Genomic DNA, 16,239 nt, shown 5'->3' with positions numbered 1-16,239 from the left:
GAAGGGCATGCATTGTCGAAGATCTGCTCTGTATTTTCAAGGAAATTGCTAAACAACTCGCCCTTTTTTGCTTTCACGCTGGCATTGGAGCACTATAGCACAAATCCTTGATTCTTGCATGCTCAGTAGGTATTTAATTACTTTTTGTGCTTGAAGGGCAACCATGCTTTTCAGTCTCTCAGTTCAGCAGTGTTAAGCCAAGGTGTTCCTAACGCCTCTTTTCTCATTGCCAACTGTTTATGGCACTTTTAAATTCTGTTACACCTTCCTTTTGTTCCCTTTCTATTTTTGTCTTCTCTTCCTTTTCATCCCTCTCTTTATTGCTTTCTGATGGTGGAGTGTTTTTCTGAGTTCTGTTTTCTAGGTTTCTCTGGCCAGTGCAGCACGGGATAGTTGTTCAGTGGCTTTCTAGAAGAGCCAGTACTTCTGTTTGTCTTGGTCTTCCCTCGTTTGTCTGCAGGAGGCAAACAGAAGAGGGAAACCAATTAAAAAGTGAAGTATGTCCACTGAGAAGGAAACCTGAGGCTCACAATAGACAATATACCTGTGTATAATAAGCTGTGGCTAGGATACAGGCCAAAAGCAGTGTGGAGCATGAAGTGGACAAGGACAACTTGCATACATGGATTTCACAAAATGGCAGTCCAGAAATTATGCTGGAACAAGCTTTCTCCAGGCTTTTTTTTTTTTTTTTTTTTTCCAGCACTTCCAAATTTGTCTCAGCTAGTAATGAGTCTTTCTCCACTTCTGCCTCTAGTACTGACTGAGGCACATGTAAAGTAAAAAAACCTCATGCCTACAGTGATGGAGAGTTTGGGCCTAAGAATAGAGAGCGATAGAGTGGAAGAAGCTCTCCTCCTTTGGAGCTAGTTTGCTCTCTCCTCCATGCAGCTGCCTCAAATATATTGACGTAATTTTGTACAATTAAATGTTCTGAGTCAAAGGGGGATAGACTAGCTTCTGTGTATGTGACTGTATAACATTAATATATCAATTCCCTTGGAAAGTGAGAGAGAGTATTGATTCCTCTTGAGTGTGAGAAATTGAAATTATATGAAGTTAAGGTAATTTGTTTCTCTACCACCAGTGAGTGTGGCTCAGTAGATTTGCCATCTGAGACCGCTGGTGCTGAAGGCCTGGTGCTTGGGCCGATACGTTCGTACTGGCTTCAGCCTTGCCTGGTGCGCGGGATGCCTGTTGGCTCCAAAACATGTTAGGTGCTCTCCTGGGATGAGTTTTCTGGCTTACTGCTTGCAGTCTGTGCACTGAGGCAGCTCCACAACTGCTTCAAAGTGCACTCGATGCATACTAAAATGCTCATGTCATACCTCAAATATTCCCATTTGAAATTTGCCTTTTTCTCACAAGTCATGAATTTTAACATGTGTTATAATGGATTAAATTGTGGTCACAGACTTCTAATAGGAAAACCTGAACTGCTGATCCATTATTTTCTTTAATCAGCCATAGAAAAGAGGGGGAGCAGTAATGAAGTAATGCTGAGGTTGGAAACCCTGGGCTGAGGAGCCCTATTGTGACGGTACAGTCACACGGGAGGGTACTGGGCTGCTTCAGACGCAGCGCAAGTTACAGCGGGAGCATCCACGCCGGGGCTGTGGTGCAGCCCACGCTTCGCAGTAAATCATCGCTGACGCTATAAACGCTTGTGCGACGTATCGGCGATTCATTTTTCAGCCGGCCGTTCCCACGCTGTCCACTTTATCTCAGCGGTTAATTTAATCCCGGCAGTAAATGCCTTGCTCCTCCTAAATCTCCCCGTCCCGCCAACCGAGCGCGGGGGTACGTGGCCGGGTGCGTGACAGGACGCAGCAGCCGGTTCCTGGGCTGCTGGTTCACGAGTGTGGGCTAAGAGGGCCGTTCAGCCCCCGCCTCCCTACGGTTCGGCAGGCCCCGGTGCGTGACCGCCGGCCCCCTCGGGGGTCGGGAAGGCGGCAGCTCCGCGCCGGCCGCCCACGGAGGCGGCGGGGGGGGGGGGGGTGTGTGTGTGGAGGGATGAGGGAGGAGGAGGCGGCGGCGGGGCTAATCTTCCGCTGCCTAGCCTGGTGTGCGGTCACTAGTGGGAGCTGGAGGGCGAGAGGAGGGGAAGAAAGCCCCAAAGCACTCCCAGCCCAAGTACAGCGGCTGCGAGCCGGGCGGGAAGGGGGTGTGCGCGGGAGCGGCGGGGTCCATCAGCCTCCGCAACCGGTAAGGGGGCCGGGGCCGGGCGGGGAGCGGATGCTGCGTCGGGGCGGCCCGGCCGGGGCGGGGGGTGGCGGCTGGGCACCTGCGGAGCCGGGGTTGGGGTCCCGGGGAGTTGCTGTGCCCGGCCTGCCCCACGGCAGCCTCGGGGTGGTTCCCACGGAGCCTTCGTGCCCGCCCGAGCGCGCGGAGCGCCCCGAAAGCTCGCCAGCACCTTCCAGCCCGGCCCGGCGGCTCCGCTTACCCCGCTGGGCTGCTCGGCGGGCCGGGGTCCCGTCCCGTCCCACGCGTGGCATCGAGCGCTTGCTTTTAGGCTGTTCCAGCGAGGGGCTGGTGGGTGGCCGGTGGCTGCTGGGGCAGACGCTGCACCTTGATGCCGTCTCGTTACTTGCGCGCCAGAAGCTGGCGATTAATTTTCAGCGTTCCCGAAACGCGCTTTTAAATCGCAATGCCAGTTTGCCAAGGTTGTTTGCCTTGTTGTGTGACTGAAGGTGATGGAGGGCTGCGTGACTCTCCGGGAAGCAGCGATCTCTCGCAGGTACTGTGCGTCCGTGGGCTCCGTCACTTGCGATGGGCTGAGGTGAACTCTGATTTACCCGTCGGATCACTTCACTTGGCTTTTTTTTTGGCGACGCTGTTCAGAAACATAGCATTCGGCTACTCGGTTTAAGAACCTGAGGGCTGTAAGTTACAGAAAGCGTCACTGTTCAGGAGGCTCTCGTGGAGAAAACCAGCACTCTGTCTAGCGTCCTGGGTCTGATCGTGCAAAAAGCGGTGCCTTGGGGTTAAAAATAAGGCAGGCGTTGTAAGGATAATTCCCCAGAAGGCACGCTCAGCGTGCAGTCATTTGCAGCTTGGATGCTTCCTGAGGGAGAGCTGGTGTCTCTGTAGCCCGCACTGATTTTTCCCTTCTGTGAACTGCTCTGATTGCCCCTTGACCCTGGTAAACTTTTAGCATCTGCAATGTGCTGAGGCAAGGAATTTCATAGCGGTAACTTTACGCTGTGTCAAACACCACACCCTTTTATTTGAACCTTTGTTTGATAGCACCTATGAGTTGTGTAGAGATAGTGTAGAATTGGTGCCTATTCCTCTGTCCCATTCATACTTTAATAAACTTCCAGTGTTTCCTCTGTTGTCTCCTTCTCAGGCTGAAAAGCACTCTTCTGCTTCATCTGAAGTTTACACTAAGAGGCGGGAAACGAGTACAGGTGTCGTTATTTTCTGAGAATGGATCATTTTGAAAGACAGACGTGTTCAAGTTAGGATGTTAAAAACTATAGTCTCCGGGAATAACTCATGGAGGGCAGTGTACATTAATTTGACAGGGTGGCTACCACGTGATTGCCTACAGAGGACAAAATCACCTCTGTCTGATGACTAGCACGAAGCTTATGGCACCACTTGGTCCTGCTTTCTTTTCCTGGCAAAGGCTGCATGTGCAGGGAGTGGGTTTCTGTCAGAGGTTTTTAAAAGGAAGCAGAAAACCAAAGTAGCCTTTTACTATTAGAGTAATATGATTAATTCGTAACCTGCTTGTCAGTAGATTCTCTTGTTCACGTGTTGAAATTTTGCATTGTTGTGAAACAGTTTTGCAGTTATTTCAAAATAAGGAATCCATCACAGTAAATACAACCTAAGGGCCTTGACTGTCTTCCCACAGCCTACTCCTCTGCTCGGCTTCAGCTGAGCTGCTCTTGATTGACACTTGTGCGAGCAGGAAAAAAGCCTCAGGCCTTTGGGGTAGTTGTATCTGTACCTCTCTGTACCTGTGTGTGCGTGTACAGCCCTGACCTTCTGGGTCAGTACACCAAATGCTCTGGCTTCAAGTTAGCACTTACGTACGTGCTTCATTTTAAGGATATGAGCGGGTCCATTTTAATTGGTGCGCTTGTGTAATTAAAGTGATGCATGTACAGGGGTCTCTGCCACAGTGAGGCCAGAGCACCGGTTGCATTGCAGAATCAAGCCCTCGGGTCTTGAAACTCTCTTTTAAAGAGCTTTGGTTGGTAATGATGTAAACTGACAGATTCGCAAAGGCTGTTCCCAGCATCTCGTCTTTCTTGCCTGTTTCTGTCATTCTTCTCTGTGTATTGTTCCTAGAAAATGAGAGCTTCAATATGTAAGACATAATCTGTTGCCAGGTGCAAGGAAACAATAAGAGGAAGTCTGATGCTCAGGTGGGAAATGATGTGTTACTACTTCCAAGAAATAAGATTCACTTTTTTTTAGATGGATGTTGATGAGCTGCTCTGTTTCTTAACCACTGATTGCTGGCCATTGACTACAAAGCACTTACCTAGACTGTAAATCCTGTGGGGGAAGGGACTGCTTTTGCTTTGTCGTATGAATGCAATACCTGATGCAGCATGCTGGGGGGAGCGAAGGGGCGTCTCTGGGTCCAGCTAACAACAGCTGTTACAACTAGTTTACAGCCTTCAGATAGAATAAAAGCTAAACCAGAAAAGTAGATCTCAAACCTGTGATGGGTATTCTCTACTGACTGTAGGGTAGCTGAAAGGATAGAATAGCATATAAAGCAACATGAGTATTTTGGTTGTCATTATGTAAGAAGTTGGTCAGAATTTATAGAGCTGTGAGTATTTTACTTGTACATGGCAAAATGATCTAGATCATTATGTTGTAAATACCACAAATATTGAACAGAAACAAATTAATTAGACCTACTGGTGGTACCCTGTAAAACAAACTATAAAATATATACTCCAGACTTCTTACCATTCAGATTTTTTGTTCCTTTTCAGAAGATACATGCTCCTATTTTTAAATTGTCTCAAACAAATGGAAAACATTGTCACTGGTAGGCAAAATTTTGAGGAAACTGATTGGAAAGCACTGCAGTCTGGTCTAAAGTTTGCATGTGCCAAACTGGTTTCTGCAGCAGTGCACGCTTCAGACCGGGCTCGGTTCTGATAAGCACTTTCCTCTTGCTGTTTGGAATCCGCTGGGGTAGCAAAAATGTAACAAAGGTTATATGATAAGGTTTTAAAAAAGTCTACAAATTGTAACTTTCTAATGATATCTGTGAACCATGTCATGTTTTACATCAACAACCTTGTTCTTCTGAGTGCATGAAAGGAAGGAAGATCTAACACAGCTTCTATAAGGGCTGGAGTTTTTTGTAGTAAGGAAATGATTTTGAGGTAACTAAAATAGTTTCTGAAGTAGCGTTTGATTACATTATACCAAGCTTTTCATGCATTACGTTGTTGAGTTTACTTTTCTCTGCTTAAAATGTCAACACCTCATCAAGCTGTAAAGAAATTCCTATGTGATCAATTATTCTTTGAGATCAGTTCACACCGTGCCGGGTGCGCACGCTCAGGTGCACGTGCTCACGCAGAGAGCGCACAGGCAGAGGTGCATGTATTTGCCTGTCTCAGCTGTACAGGCATAGTTGCTCTCGTACACAGCATATGTTGCAGGATTTTGATGAGAAGCAAAACCCAAGGAAACGTCTTTTCTTAGAAGTTGCATCTCAAGGCCGGAGTCCCCACTAGCTGAGCGGTAAGGCCCTGCTTGAGCCTTTCTCTTCCCAGAGTCACTAACGGGGGCTGTATTCCCAGCCCAGCTGCCTGCTTTTCTGCCAGATGTCAGAGTGAATATCTTTTAGGCCTCCAAACCTATGTCAGATTTGCTTATAATTGGCCAATAGGCTCCAAACTTATTAGAGAGGCTCTAGCAGACGTGCTTATCCGCAGATAAGTGAGTCTAAACATTTCCTTGGGAAAGCAGGCTGAAAAAGTTATTTTCTGTTTGAGTTTGGATGTAAAGCAAGTCCTCATCTGGTGGCCCAACGGCCAATTGGGAGGGTGTTTGCATGCAAGTCATGATTACAATTTTGAGGCCTATGTAACTGGTATTTGGAGTCGTCTGTGGCGACTTGTGGGGCTGCAGATATAGGTCCATGGAGTTTGAGGAAATTGGCACAAACCACCAAATGTGTCTAAGAGACTGGGGTAGCGATGTGGGTATGGGGAGAGTGTCAGTGAGCACAGATTCCTCCTTTAAATGTTCCAGAAGGATGTTCTGCATGTGCACAGGTCTTGGGAAGTTTCTTCCCCTGTGACTGATTTTTGTTCCACATTGAAAATTAATTCAGTGCTAAAGTCAAAATACATTGCTACAAACCTCTACGCTTGGATGTTGTTATGCCAAAGACTGAAGTTTCACAGACCAGGATGAAAAAGGGCACGTAATTAAAATGCACCTTCTTTAAAACTACCATGTATTTCCTAACACAAACGTTGCTGTTTTTCTGAAACAAAAGCAAATATTGTTTGCTGTTCCAAAAAATTTCACATGGAAAGCCGAAAATACAAAATGTGTTGATTATAAGAAATATTTGTAAAGCAGACACTTAAAAGTGGCTGTGATAACCATGTAAAAGAAAAGTTTTTAAAAGGTTAAGTTATTCAAGACTTATTCCCTGAAGCTACAAATGTATTTGCTTATGCATAACTTCCCTGAGGAGCACCTATGTGAATAAAATTACGCACTTGCAAGTTTGTGGAATCAAGAGTGTAATTAGCTCTAGGTTAATTCCCCTCCTTCCTAATTAAAAACACAGAGGTCAATTAAGGATCAAATGAGACTTTACCTTTGTGATTATCTTCCTTCCATCCTTCCTTCTGATAAATATTTCAATTTTAGTATAATCTGACCTTTTGTCTAACTTGCTTTCCTTTATTTTTACCAATTTTGGCCAAGGAGAAATAGTTGTATTTAAAACAGACTATGAAAAAGTGAAATGTTGAAGCATGTATTTTGGGCACATGTTTATTTTAGAGGGGAAAAAAAACAACACCATGGTAAGTGAAATAATAAGGTGAATTATTCACCTTGGATTGATAATGTGTATTTGAACGGGGTTTGGCTAGTTTGTTTTTATCTCTTACGTACACAAATACAGCTTTATTTGTAACTGGATAGTTAAATACGATTTTCTTCATGTGTCTGCCAATTTCTCTCTTCCCTGTTAGAAGTGATGATGAAATGCCATACACAAGTGTGCGTATAGAATACAGTGCAGAGTGTATGCATATGCTTACAGGCTAAAGCTTTGCTAGTCAGATTTGCTTTAGAGGCTCTTGATTGTAGGCTTTGTATGTATGTGAGAAGATTTGGACAAGGCAAACAAATTCTTGCTTCTGTGCCAGATATATTGCAAAGTCAGGACACTGTAATGGAGATAAGGTTAATTAGCTATTTGCATTTGCTACTGAAGTTGGATGAACAGTTTTTTTTCCTACCAGGGAATTTATCTTCAGGCATAACTATCTGGTAGAGTTTGTTAAAATGAATATAGCAAGACTTTTGTAGCCTGCAGAAATACAATTAAGTGTGTGCAAGCATCATAGACTTCTTTATTCATAGGCAAGTCTTGTAGGGTCTTGTCCTACTGGAGAATGGAAGCAGAGAAAGCCTTTGAGCTGAGCAGGGTCCTGTTGCTTCAAGAAGATGCCATAGGATTGGTCCTTAACATCTCTGTGTTTTGGTTTCTGTCCAGTGGGTTGCGGACACAAGTACCCCTTGTAAAGTGTTTTGAAACTCTGGGTCAAGAATGAGGTGGAGTCCAAGCTGCTGCCGTTGATGGAATGACTTCAGTTACTCACAGCTTTGTGCTTTCATCTTTAAAGATATTAATGTGTGTTGTCTTTTTCCTTTATTGACAAGCGTTCCTATGTGGGCATTCAGAGATACTACGTTCAGCATCTTGCAACTATTATGGATGTGAAATTTTGAATCTGTGCTGTGTTTAGGGTTTTAAATAACTAGTATAACTTCTGTTTCGGAGATGGTAAGAAGTGCTTTGACTTAAGACTGCCAGTTTGATTTCTGTGTTCAAATTACAGTCCAGCTATCTTAGTGGTTTTCACAGGACACCCATCACTGTCACATGAAGTGAACTTCTTACAATGGGAAACGTTCTTCCCACAGATATTAATCTCCTTTTTGAAGTTTGCCTTGGCACAGATATAATCACTTTACTATAGCTAAAGAGCAAAGCCGTTCTCTAGAATTTTGGCATTAAATGGAAATGGATGGTAAACTCTGGGAGTTTATTTAGGGGTTTATGCTGTTTACGTAGGGCATGTAAGTTATGCTTGCTAGCGGTACATGAGCAGCAATGGCGTCACATAGATGCATATTTGTATTTTATGGAAGGAACGGGATTTCCCCTTGCTCCCCGACAGCCGTTGGAGCAGCAGTCAGATCCATATCTGTGCATCTGAAGAGGAGGATGAGTACAGTTTTAACTTCAAGCTAATTAATTTTTTTCTGTGATAACCACGTATCACAACAATTTTGGCTTGTCTGTTTCCCTTGTGCTGCTTCCATGAGCAAGTTAGAACCACAAAAAACCACCCCCAAATAATTGTTTACAATGGCGATTATGCAGCATGGTTGGGCTGTTCAGTGTAATAGGGATGCTGCTGCTTGAGGACCTGCAGAAATCAATAGTTTACGTCAATTAAAAATGAAAGGAAATAAAGAAAATCTGTTGACAGAGAGCAATCAAGCTTCTCTAACTGAATTATGGAATTTTTGAGAACTGTTTCATTTTGTGTGAAACTTGCTCTCCTGACAAGAACTGATACGTGATCTGAACGACACACGTGCTGCGTTTTGAACTCATGGAATTTTCTTATGACTTGCTGTTTTTAAGGTTTCATTATTGGTTATTTGAGAACTAGCACTTTAAAAAAAAACCACAAACAACAAAAAGCAACATATAAAAATAGTTTCTAGTCCTCTTGGTTGAAAAATTTATCCTTATTTTTTTTGATACTTGAATCTTGAGTTGTTTGACTTTGTGTGTGTGCTTAATACCATTGGATTTACTTAATTTGGAGCTTAATTTGTGCATAAATGTTTTGCTAGCTTTCTGCAAAAGAGTCGATTTCATACTTTGTGCAGAACTAAATTTTTCTGATTCACCTTGCCAGTTTAGGCAACGTGACTTGGAATGGTGTGAAGAAATGAGAGCCTGTCAAAAGGGTTTGATCTATTTTTATACTGCCCTTCTGCTCTCAAATGCTGCACATATATTTGAAATTATTAATCCCAATGTTGTTTCTTTCCTTAGTAGCATTTCAGCTGTTTCTATCAGCCATTCTTGGCATTTATTTTCTCTTACCGCAAATTTAATAAAAAAATAAAACCGTGTGACTCTGCTTTTGTAAATGGATATAGTCTTAGGAGTTTAATCATTGATGCTAAATCTTTTTTAGAAGTTGGTGAGGCCTTTGCCTACAGACAGGGTTTGTCTTGCGTGTATCGAAATATCTTTTTGAAATGTTTTTTATGCAAGTCATACTTAAATACTAGACTTGGCTCAAGGTGAAAAGTAAACTGTAAATAGTCTGATTGATCAGAAGTGGGGCTGTTAAGGATAAATTATAGAATCATAGAATCATAGAATTGTTAGGGTTGGAAGGGACCTTCAAAGGTCATCTAGTCCAACCCCCCTGCAAGGAGCAGGGATATCCCTGACTAGGTCAGGTTGCTCAGAGCCTCATCCAGCCTGGCCTTGAACGTTTCCAGGGATGGGGCCTTCACCACCTTTCTGGGCAACCTGTTCCAGTGTTCTATAACTTGCATAGTAAAAAATTTTTTCCTAATTTCTAATCTAAATCTACCCCCCTCTATTTTAAAACCATTACCTCTCGTCCTATCGCAACAGGCCCTACTAAACAGCCTTTCCCCATCTTTCTTGTAGGCCCCCTTGAGGTACTGGAAGACCGCTATCAGGTCTCCCCGGAGCCTTCTCTTCTCCAGGCTGAACAGCCCCAACTCTCTCAGCCTCTCCTCATAAGAGAGGTGCTCCAGCCCTTTTATCATCTTCGTGGCCCTCCTCTGGACCTTCTCCGACTGGTCCATGTCCTTCTTATGTTGGGGGCTCCAGAACTGGACACAGTACTCCAGCTGGGGTCTCACCGGGGCAGAATAGAGGGGGAGAATCACCTCCCTCGACCTGCTGGCCAGCTCCTCTTGATGCAGCCCAGGATGTGGCTGGCCTTCTGGGCTGCAAGGGCGCATTGCCTGCTCATGTTGAGCTTCTCATCCACCAGCACTCCCAAGTCCTTCTCCTCAGGGCTGCTCTCAATCCATTCCCAGCCCAGCCTGTATTTGAATACTGAGCTAAGCTTTTAGAAGTGCTTTGTCATAAAATAAAGGACCTAAATGGGCAGTTGCTTTGGCACTTGGAGCGTTTGAGGAGCTGCTGTGCCTAGCTCTGCTTGTTACCCTTGGTGGAAAAGAGGGTCGTCAGTACTCTCAGCAGGTGGTGGGAATTGGGAATGTGCCTGGTCTGCATCACTGGGAAGGCACCTTCCTTGTTTTGTCTCTTCCCCAGCTGTGACGTGAGATAACCTCACTCCCTGTCCTCAAGCAAAGTGAGGCAATCCTGTGAAGTGTGGCTTGGCTTAGCTGGCTTAGTGCAGAAATGAACAGCTGAAGATGCTATCTTTCTCAGAAATTAATTTCTTTTCCTGTGACTCCAGAATAAGCAATACCCTCAAGTGGTACTTGACAGATGTCAAAGGCTAGAGATGGAGAGTTTGGGATTTTTTTTCTGTATGTGTGCCAGTAGTATCCTAACGAATACGTAGGTTTTAAAATTTAAAATGAGGTCAGTACCCATGAGATAGGGTAGAGAAGATTCAAAGTGATACAGTGATACCAAGAGAGGCCTTGCACAGTTACTGCATTTATAGCTTTGATCTTGTGAAGAGTCTAACTGATAGTAATAGTGTAACATGCAGAGCTGAACAAGTTACGAGTTGGTACACTGGAGCTAGGTGCTCAGATCCTCACTGGACTGGAATGAACGCATGCAGCTTCAGCACCCTGAAACAAATCCTGAGAGTTGTCTGAAGGCACGACCGAAGGAAAGTGCTGTCAGCCTAACCCTGGGGAGAGAAAGTTTGCAGAGGAAGGTCAGGACTTTTATCACTTCTGCTTCTCGTGTTGGCCGAGGACAGAAGGGGCAGGTTACTTCAGGCAGCAGCTGTCTAGATGTTCTATTAATGGCTGGAGATCATAGTGAACATTGGGAAGGATTATAATAAAATCCTTGAAGGATCCGTACAGCAATTCCTGTTTTCATTCCAGGCTCTGGTGTTGACCTTTTCATTTAGTCTGCACTGTAAAGTGTAGGTGTCACAGCTATAACGTAGACATCATGTAATGAACAGCATGGATATTTTTAACTGCGTAGGTTATTTCGCTTAAAACAGTATAGACTGGAATAGTAAAATGACACTTAAATTGGCATATCATTCCAGTGGGGGGAAAAAGTTTGCCATCTAAATGGCATTACTGTCCCAGGGAGCACTTGCAAACCCACAGAGTCCTTTCTGGGTGACCACTGGCTGATCATCACTGGTTTAGTGGCTTCACAGCATGCACATGCCATCTCTGGTGCTTGTTAACTTCTTTGAGCAGTATGAGTATTCAGCACCTTTAAGAATTAAATCATTGCCTTTTTTATTTGCTTGTGTACTTCAAGTTTTAATTCAGATTTGTAAGGCCTTTGAACTATCCCAGGTGATGATATGTCTTTTCAGAGAAAACACTTGCTAAATTACAGGTGATTTTTTTTGCTTTCTAACAGATTGATCCAGTTATCTGTTCTCTCTAGATGCAAGAATGGACTAAGCAGTAGCTTTTCTTTTTGTGGGGACTGGAAATGATCACAGAATAGTTGCTAGCAACTTTGAACGGCATCTTAAACTGCTTGCAGTCTGTAAGCCATATCATCAAATAAGGAGAGGTGGTGGTGAATGAATAATAACATGAATGTCAAGAGTTGTGAGAAACTTAGTGCACTTCCTTCAGAAAGGAATAACTTTTCTGAATCTCATTGTCCCTTTCGTATTTTCTCTAAAGTATCTAAGGTGAAGCGTAGGACTAGGGGCTGTATTCTTGAAAAGGCCTGTGTTTGAGAGAGGGTAATTAGGGTGATTTTTATCCCACCGTGAGGCACTGCCAAGCGTAAGGCATGGACAGATCTACGCGCTAATCTTTGCACGAGGAAGGAAACTATATGATGGTGGTGGTGGTGGTGGCAGCACTGTGTGGCTTGGGGGCTGTGGAAACAGCTCTAGGCCACAGCACAAGGGATGCATGTGTGAAGTCATTAATCTCAGGGATTTGCTGCTTTTTTTTTTCTCCCCTCCCTACAGCCTTTCAGCCCACACACAGCTTTTGGCTATGGGCACAGCGTTTTCCAGCAGATGGCCTATTGCACAGGAAGGCGAGGGTGATGTTGGAGATCTTCTGAGCGTACTGATTTAGTCAACCCTCTCTCACATATTTGTAAATTCTGTGAGCCAATTTCAAAAGAACTGAATACGTGACTGTAAACTTCGGATGTCTTTGCCCCTCCTTGTATTTTTTTATTGTCCTCAGTTATGAATAAAAGTATGGCTCTGACAGAATGTATGGCTGGACAAGGACGATAATTAGTGCAGGTTTTGCCACCTCCCCCCTCCCTTTAGTTTTTGTTTTTTATTTTTTTTTTTAAAGCAGGAAAACAGGTTAGCTGTAGAAACGGAAGAGCTGCTAAATGTTTGTTCAACTGCAGAACAAGGATCAGTTCATGCTCTTGAGAACTCTTTACATTTTGTTAATATACGCAGGCCAAGAGTTGGATTTGTAATGGGAGAAATAACTGTTTTTGCAGTTAAAACTGGTACTACCGTCCTTTAAAAGACTGTTCCTTCTCTAGTTAACTGTCTTTTGTAATGTCAGGAAAATACACCACAGCTGACAGGATAAAGTCAAATATCAGCTGTTGCATGCACTTTTAAAGTAGAGGTGTCCACATTTAAATAAAATAATTTGTGATGTTTCTTCCATAAAACTCTTAAAGGGAAAATGTATTTTCAAATTAGGTGGTTTTTTGAAATGTTTACATATCTGGGTTAAATATTTTACTGTGATTTGTTACATTAGCACTCCAAGAGTGAAATTGTATTATCTAAACTGAAAGAAATAACAGAAACTAAACATAAGTCTTGCAAAATATCCTTTAAAATTATTTCATTTAAATATAATTAGAATATCTTTTAAAAGATATTGCAAATAGTAACTCTTTAATTCAGTAGGGAAAATAAAATGAGTTAATTAATGAAATAATGAATTGATGGAGGCTGTTCTGCTATTTTTGTAACAAATGGAAATATTATTTCCCTGTAAGTGACTTTACCTTTCCTTCTTCCTGTACTATCTCAGTTCTCTCCCAGCCTCTAACCTCTGTCCAACTCCGGTTCCCTCTCTCTCCACAGTATTACTCCCTGAACAAAAGCAGCCAACTGCTGTGCCTGTTGTCAAATAAGCTAGTGTCAAAATTTTCAGCTGCTTTTGTTGTTTAGAGGATATTCCTTTGTGTAGTATGAAGACTTTTGTTGAGTATTAGCTTAGTGGCAGTAATCATGGCATTTAATGATAATACTCTGCAATCAGATGATAAATGTTTGTTTATAGCAGCTGTTTTACATGTTCATTAATAAAAAATTCTTTACACAGTAAATATCTATCACTTTAATTCTTGCTTAAATCTACCATATACAAATAATACAGCCCTTTTCATCAGTGAACGTGTGAAAGATACGCTCTAAGCTGCATAAAAGATACTGGAAGTGCTTGTCAGACAACAGAGTATTCTTCTTTTACACACTCTTGTTGAAATTATCTTGTACATGATTGGTTTTGCAGTTTTGTGGTTTGCTTAGTTCTGTGTGCTTGAGTCCATGCCTGCGCTGATGCTTACTGATAAGGGTTTCATAGTTCAAAGAAACCTTTTGGCATTAGTGCGGCATCTGTCCATCCTTTACAGGGTGATGGGTCCACACTGCTTTATTCTCCAGAGTCCTGGCTGTATCAGCATCTTTATCAAAGAGCTGACTGGAGTACATGCACAAGCAGTCTTCCCCTAAGACTAATGCCCACAATGGTCTTGTTGGCTGTATGGTCTGAGGATGTGACATAACCTCCTATACGTAACCTTGGTGGTGAAACTTCCATTGGTATCAGTTGTCCTTGCTGGTCTTGACGTAATAGGTTATCATTGTGGGGAATGCCTCCAAATTCCTACTTGACAGTTTCATGCAGTGCATGCTCAAAAACAGTCTTTGCACAGTAGTTTAGGTGGAGTCTATTTTCTCTCTTTTGGCATGGTAGAACTAACAATGGCATTCACTTGTGCCCATTGAGGCCACAAAAATTAGAATCATAGAATCATAGAATGGTTAGGGTTGGAAGGGACCTTCAAAGGTCATCTAGTCCAACCCCCCTGCAAGCAGCAGGGACATCCCTGACTAGATCACGTTGCTCAGAGCCTCATCCAACCTGGCCTTGAACGTTTCCAGGGATGGGGCTTCCACCACCTTTCTGGGCAACCTGTTCCAGTGTTCTACCACCGTCATTGTAAAAATTTTTTTCCTAATATCCAATCTAAATCTACCCCCCTCTATTTTAAAACCATTACCCCTTGTCCTATCACAACAGGCCCTACTAAACAGCCTTTCCCCATCTTTCTTGTAGGCCCCCTTGAGGTACTGGAAGACCGCTATCAGGTCTCCCCGGAGCCTCCTCTTCTCCAGGCTGAACAGCCCCAACCCTCTCAGCCTGGCCTCATAGGAAAGGTGCTCCAGCCCTCTTATCATCTTTGTGGCCCTCCTCTGGACCTTCTCCAATTGGTCCATGTCCTTCTTATCTTTGGGGCCTCCAGAACTGGACACAGTACTCCAGCTGGGGTCTCACCGGGGCAGAGTAGAGGGGGAGAATCACCTCCCTCAACCTGCTGGCCACGCTCCTCTTGATGCAGCCCAGGATGCGGTTGGCCTTCTGGGCTGCAAGGGCACAGTGCCGGCTCATGTTGAGCTTCTCGTCCACCAGCACTCCCAAGTCCCTCTCCTCAGGGCTGGTCTTGATCCGTTCTCTGCCCAGCCTGTATTTGTGCCTGGGATTGCAATGACCCAGTTGCAGGACCTTGCACTTGGCCTGGTTGAACTTCATGAGGTTGGCACGGGCCCACCTCTCCAGCCTGTCAAGGTCCCTCTGGATGGCATCCCTCCCTTCCAGTGCGTCGACGGCACCACACAACTTGGTGTTGTTGGCGAACTTGCTGAGGGTGCACTCTATCCCACTATCCATGTCGCTGACAAATATATTGAGCAGGGCCAGGCCCAACACAGACCCCTGAGGGACACCACTCATGACCGGTCTCCACTTGGACATTGAGCTGTTGACCACCACTCTCTGAGTGTGGCTATCCAGCCAATTCCTTGTCCACCGAGTGGTCCGTCCATCAAACCCATGCCTCTCTAGTTTAGAGAGAAGGATGTGTGGGACAGTGTCAAAAGCTTTGCACAAGTCCAGGTAGATGATATCCGTTGCTCATCCCTTGTCCACCGATGCTGTTACGCCGTCATAGAAAGCCACCAAATTGGTCAGGCACAATCTGTCTTTGGTGAAGCCGTGTTGGCTGTCACCAACCACCTCCTTAATTATATGCAAAGTAATACGTTGTGCTTCTTTCTGAGAAGTGTAGAGAAGCCTTATTTATTTTTAGCAGTCTTCAGGTAGTTTGAAACCGAGGTGATCCCTTGTGGGACACAAGACAGTCCTTTTGGCTTTATATAATTTTCCTTTTCTAGTTAAGATTTTGAGGCACTCACCCTTCCTTTTGATCTGCTTTTGAAAGTAAAGCTTATGCTGGGTCCTCAGTTGCATTTCTGAGCTCTTTTTACTGAGTTTTTTTCCAATAAATGCAGATTCTGTGACCATTACATTTTGCTGATGGCTGGTACCTGCAAAGTCTGCCAGCTGTACCCATGTAAGCTTCCTTGATTCTTTGAGGAGTAGCATTCCATCAGTAATATTACTGTAGTATATATAAACCGTCTTGGAGGTGGTTTCCATGGGTGTTATGCTCTGCCTCATCTTTAAAGTCACATTCTTTTTTTTTCATAGAGGTCTATCTGATATTATAATTGTCCAGGAAACAGA

Source organism: Chlamydotis macqueenii, chromosome 4, assembly GCF_036417535.1.
Source record: "Chlamydotis macqueenii isolate bChlMac1 chromosome 4, bChlMac1.mat, whole genome shotgun sequence".
Lineage (NCBI taxonomy): Eukaryota > Metazoa > Chordata > Aves > Otidiformes > Otididae > Chlamydotis > Chlamydotis macqueenii.
The sequence above is the reverse complement of the archived record's forward strand: the minus strand, read 5'-3'. Positions refer to the sequence as shown.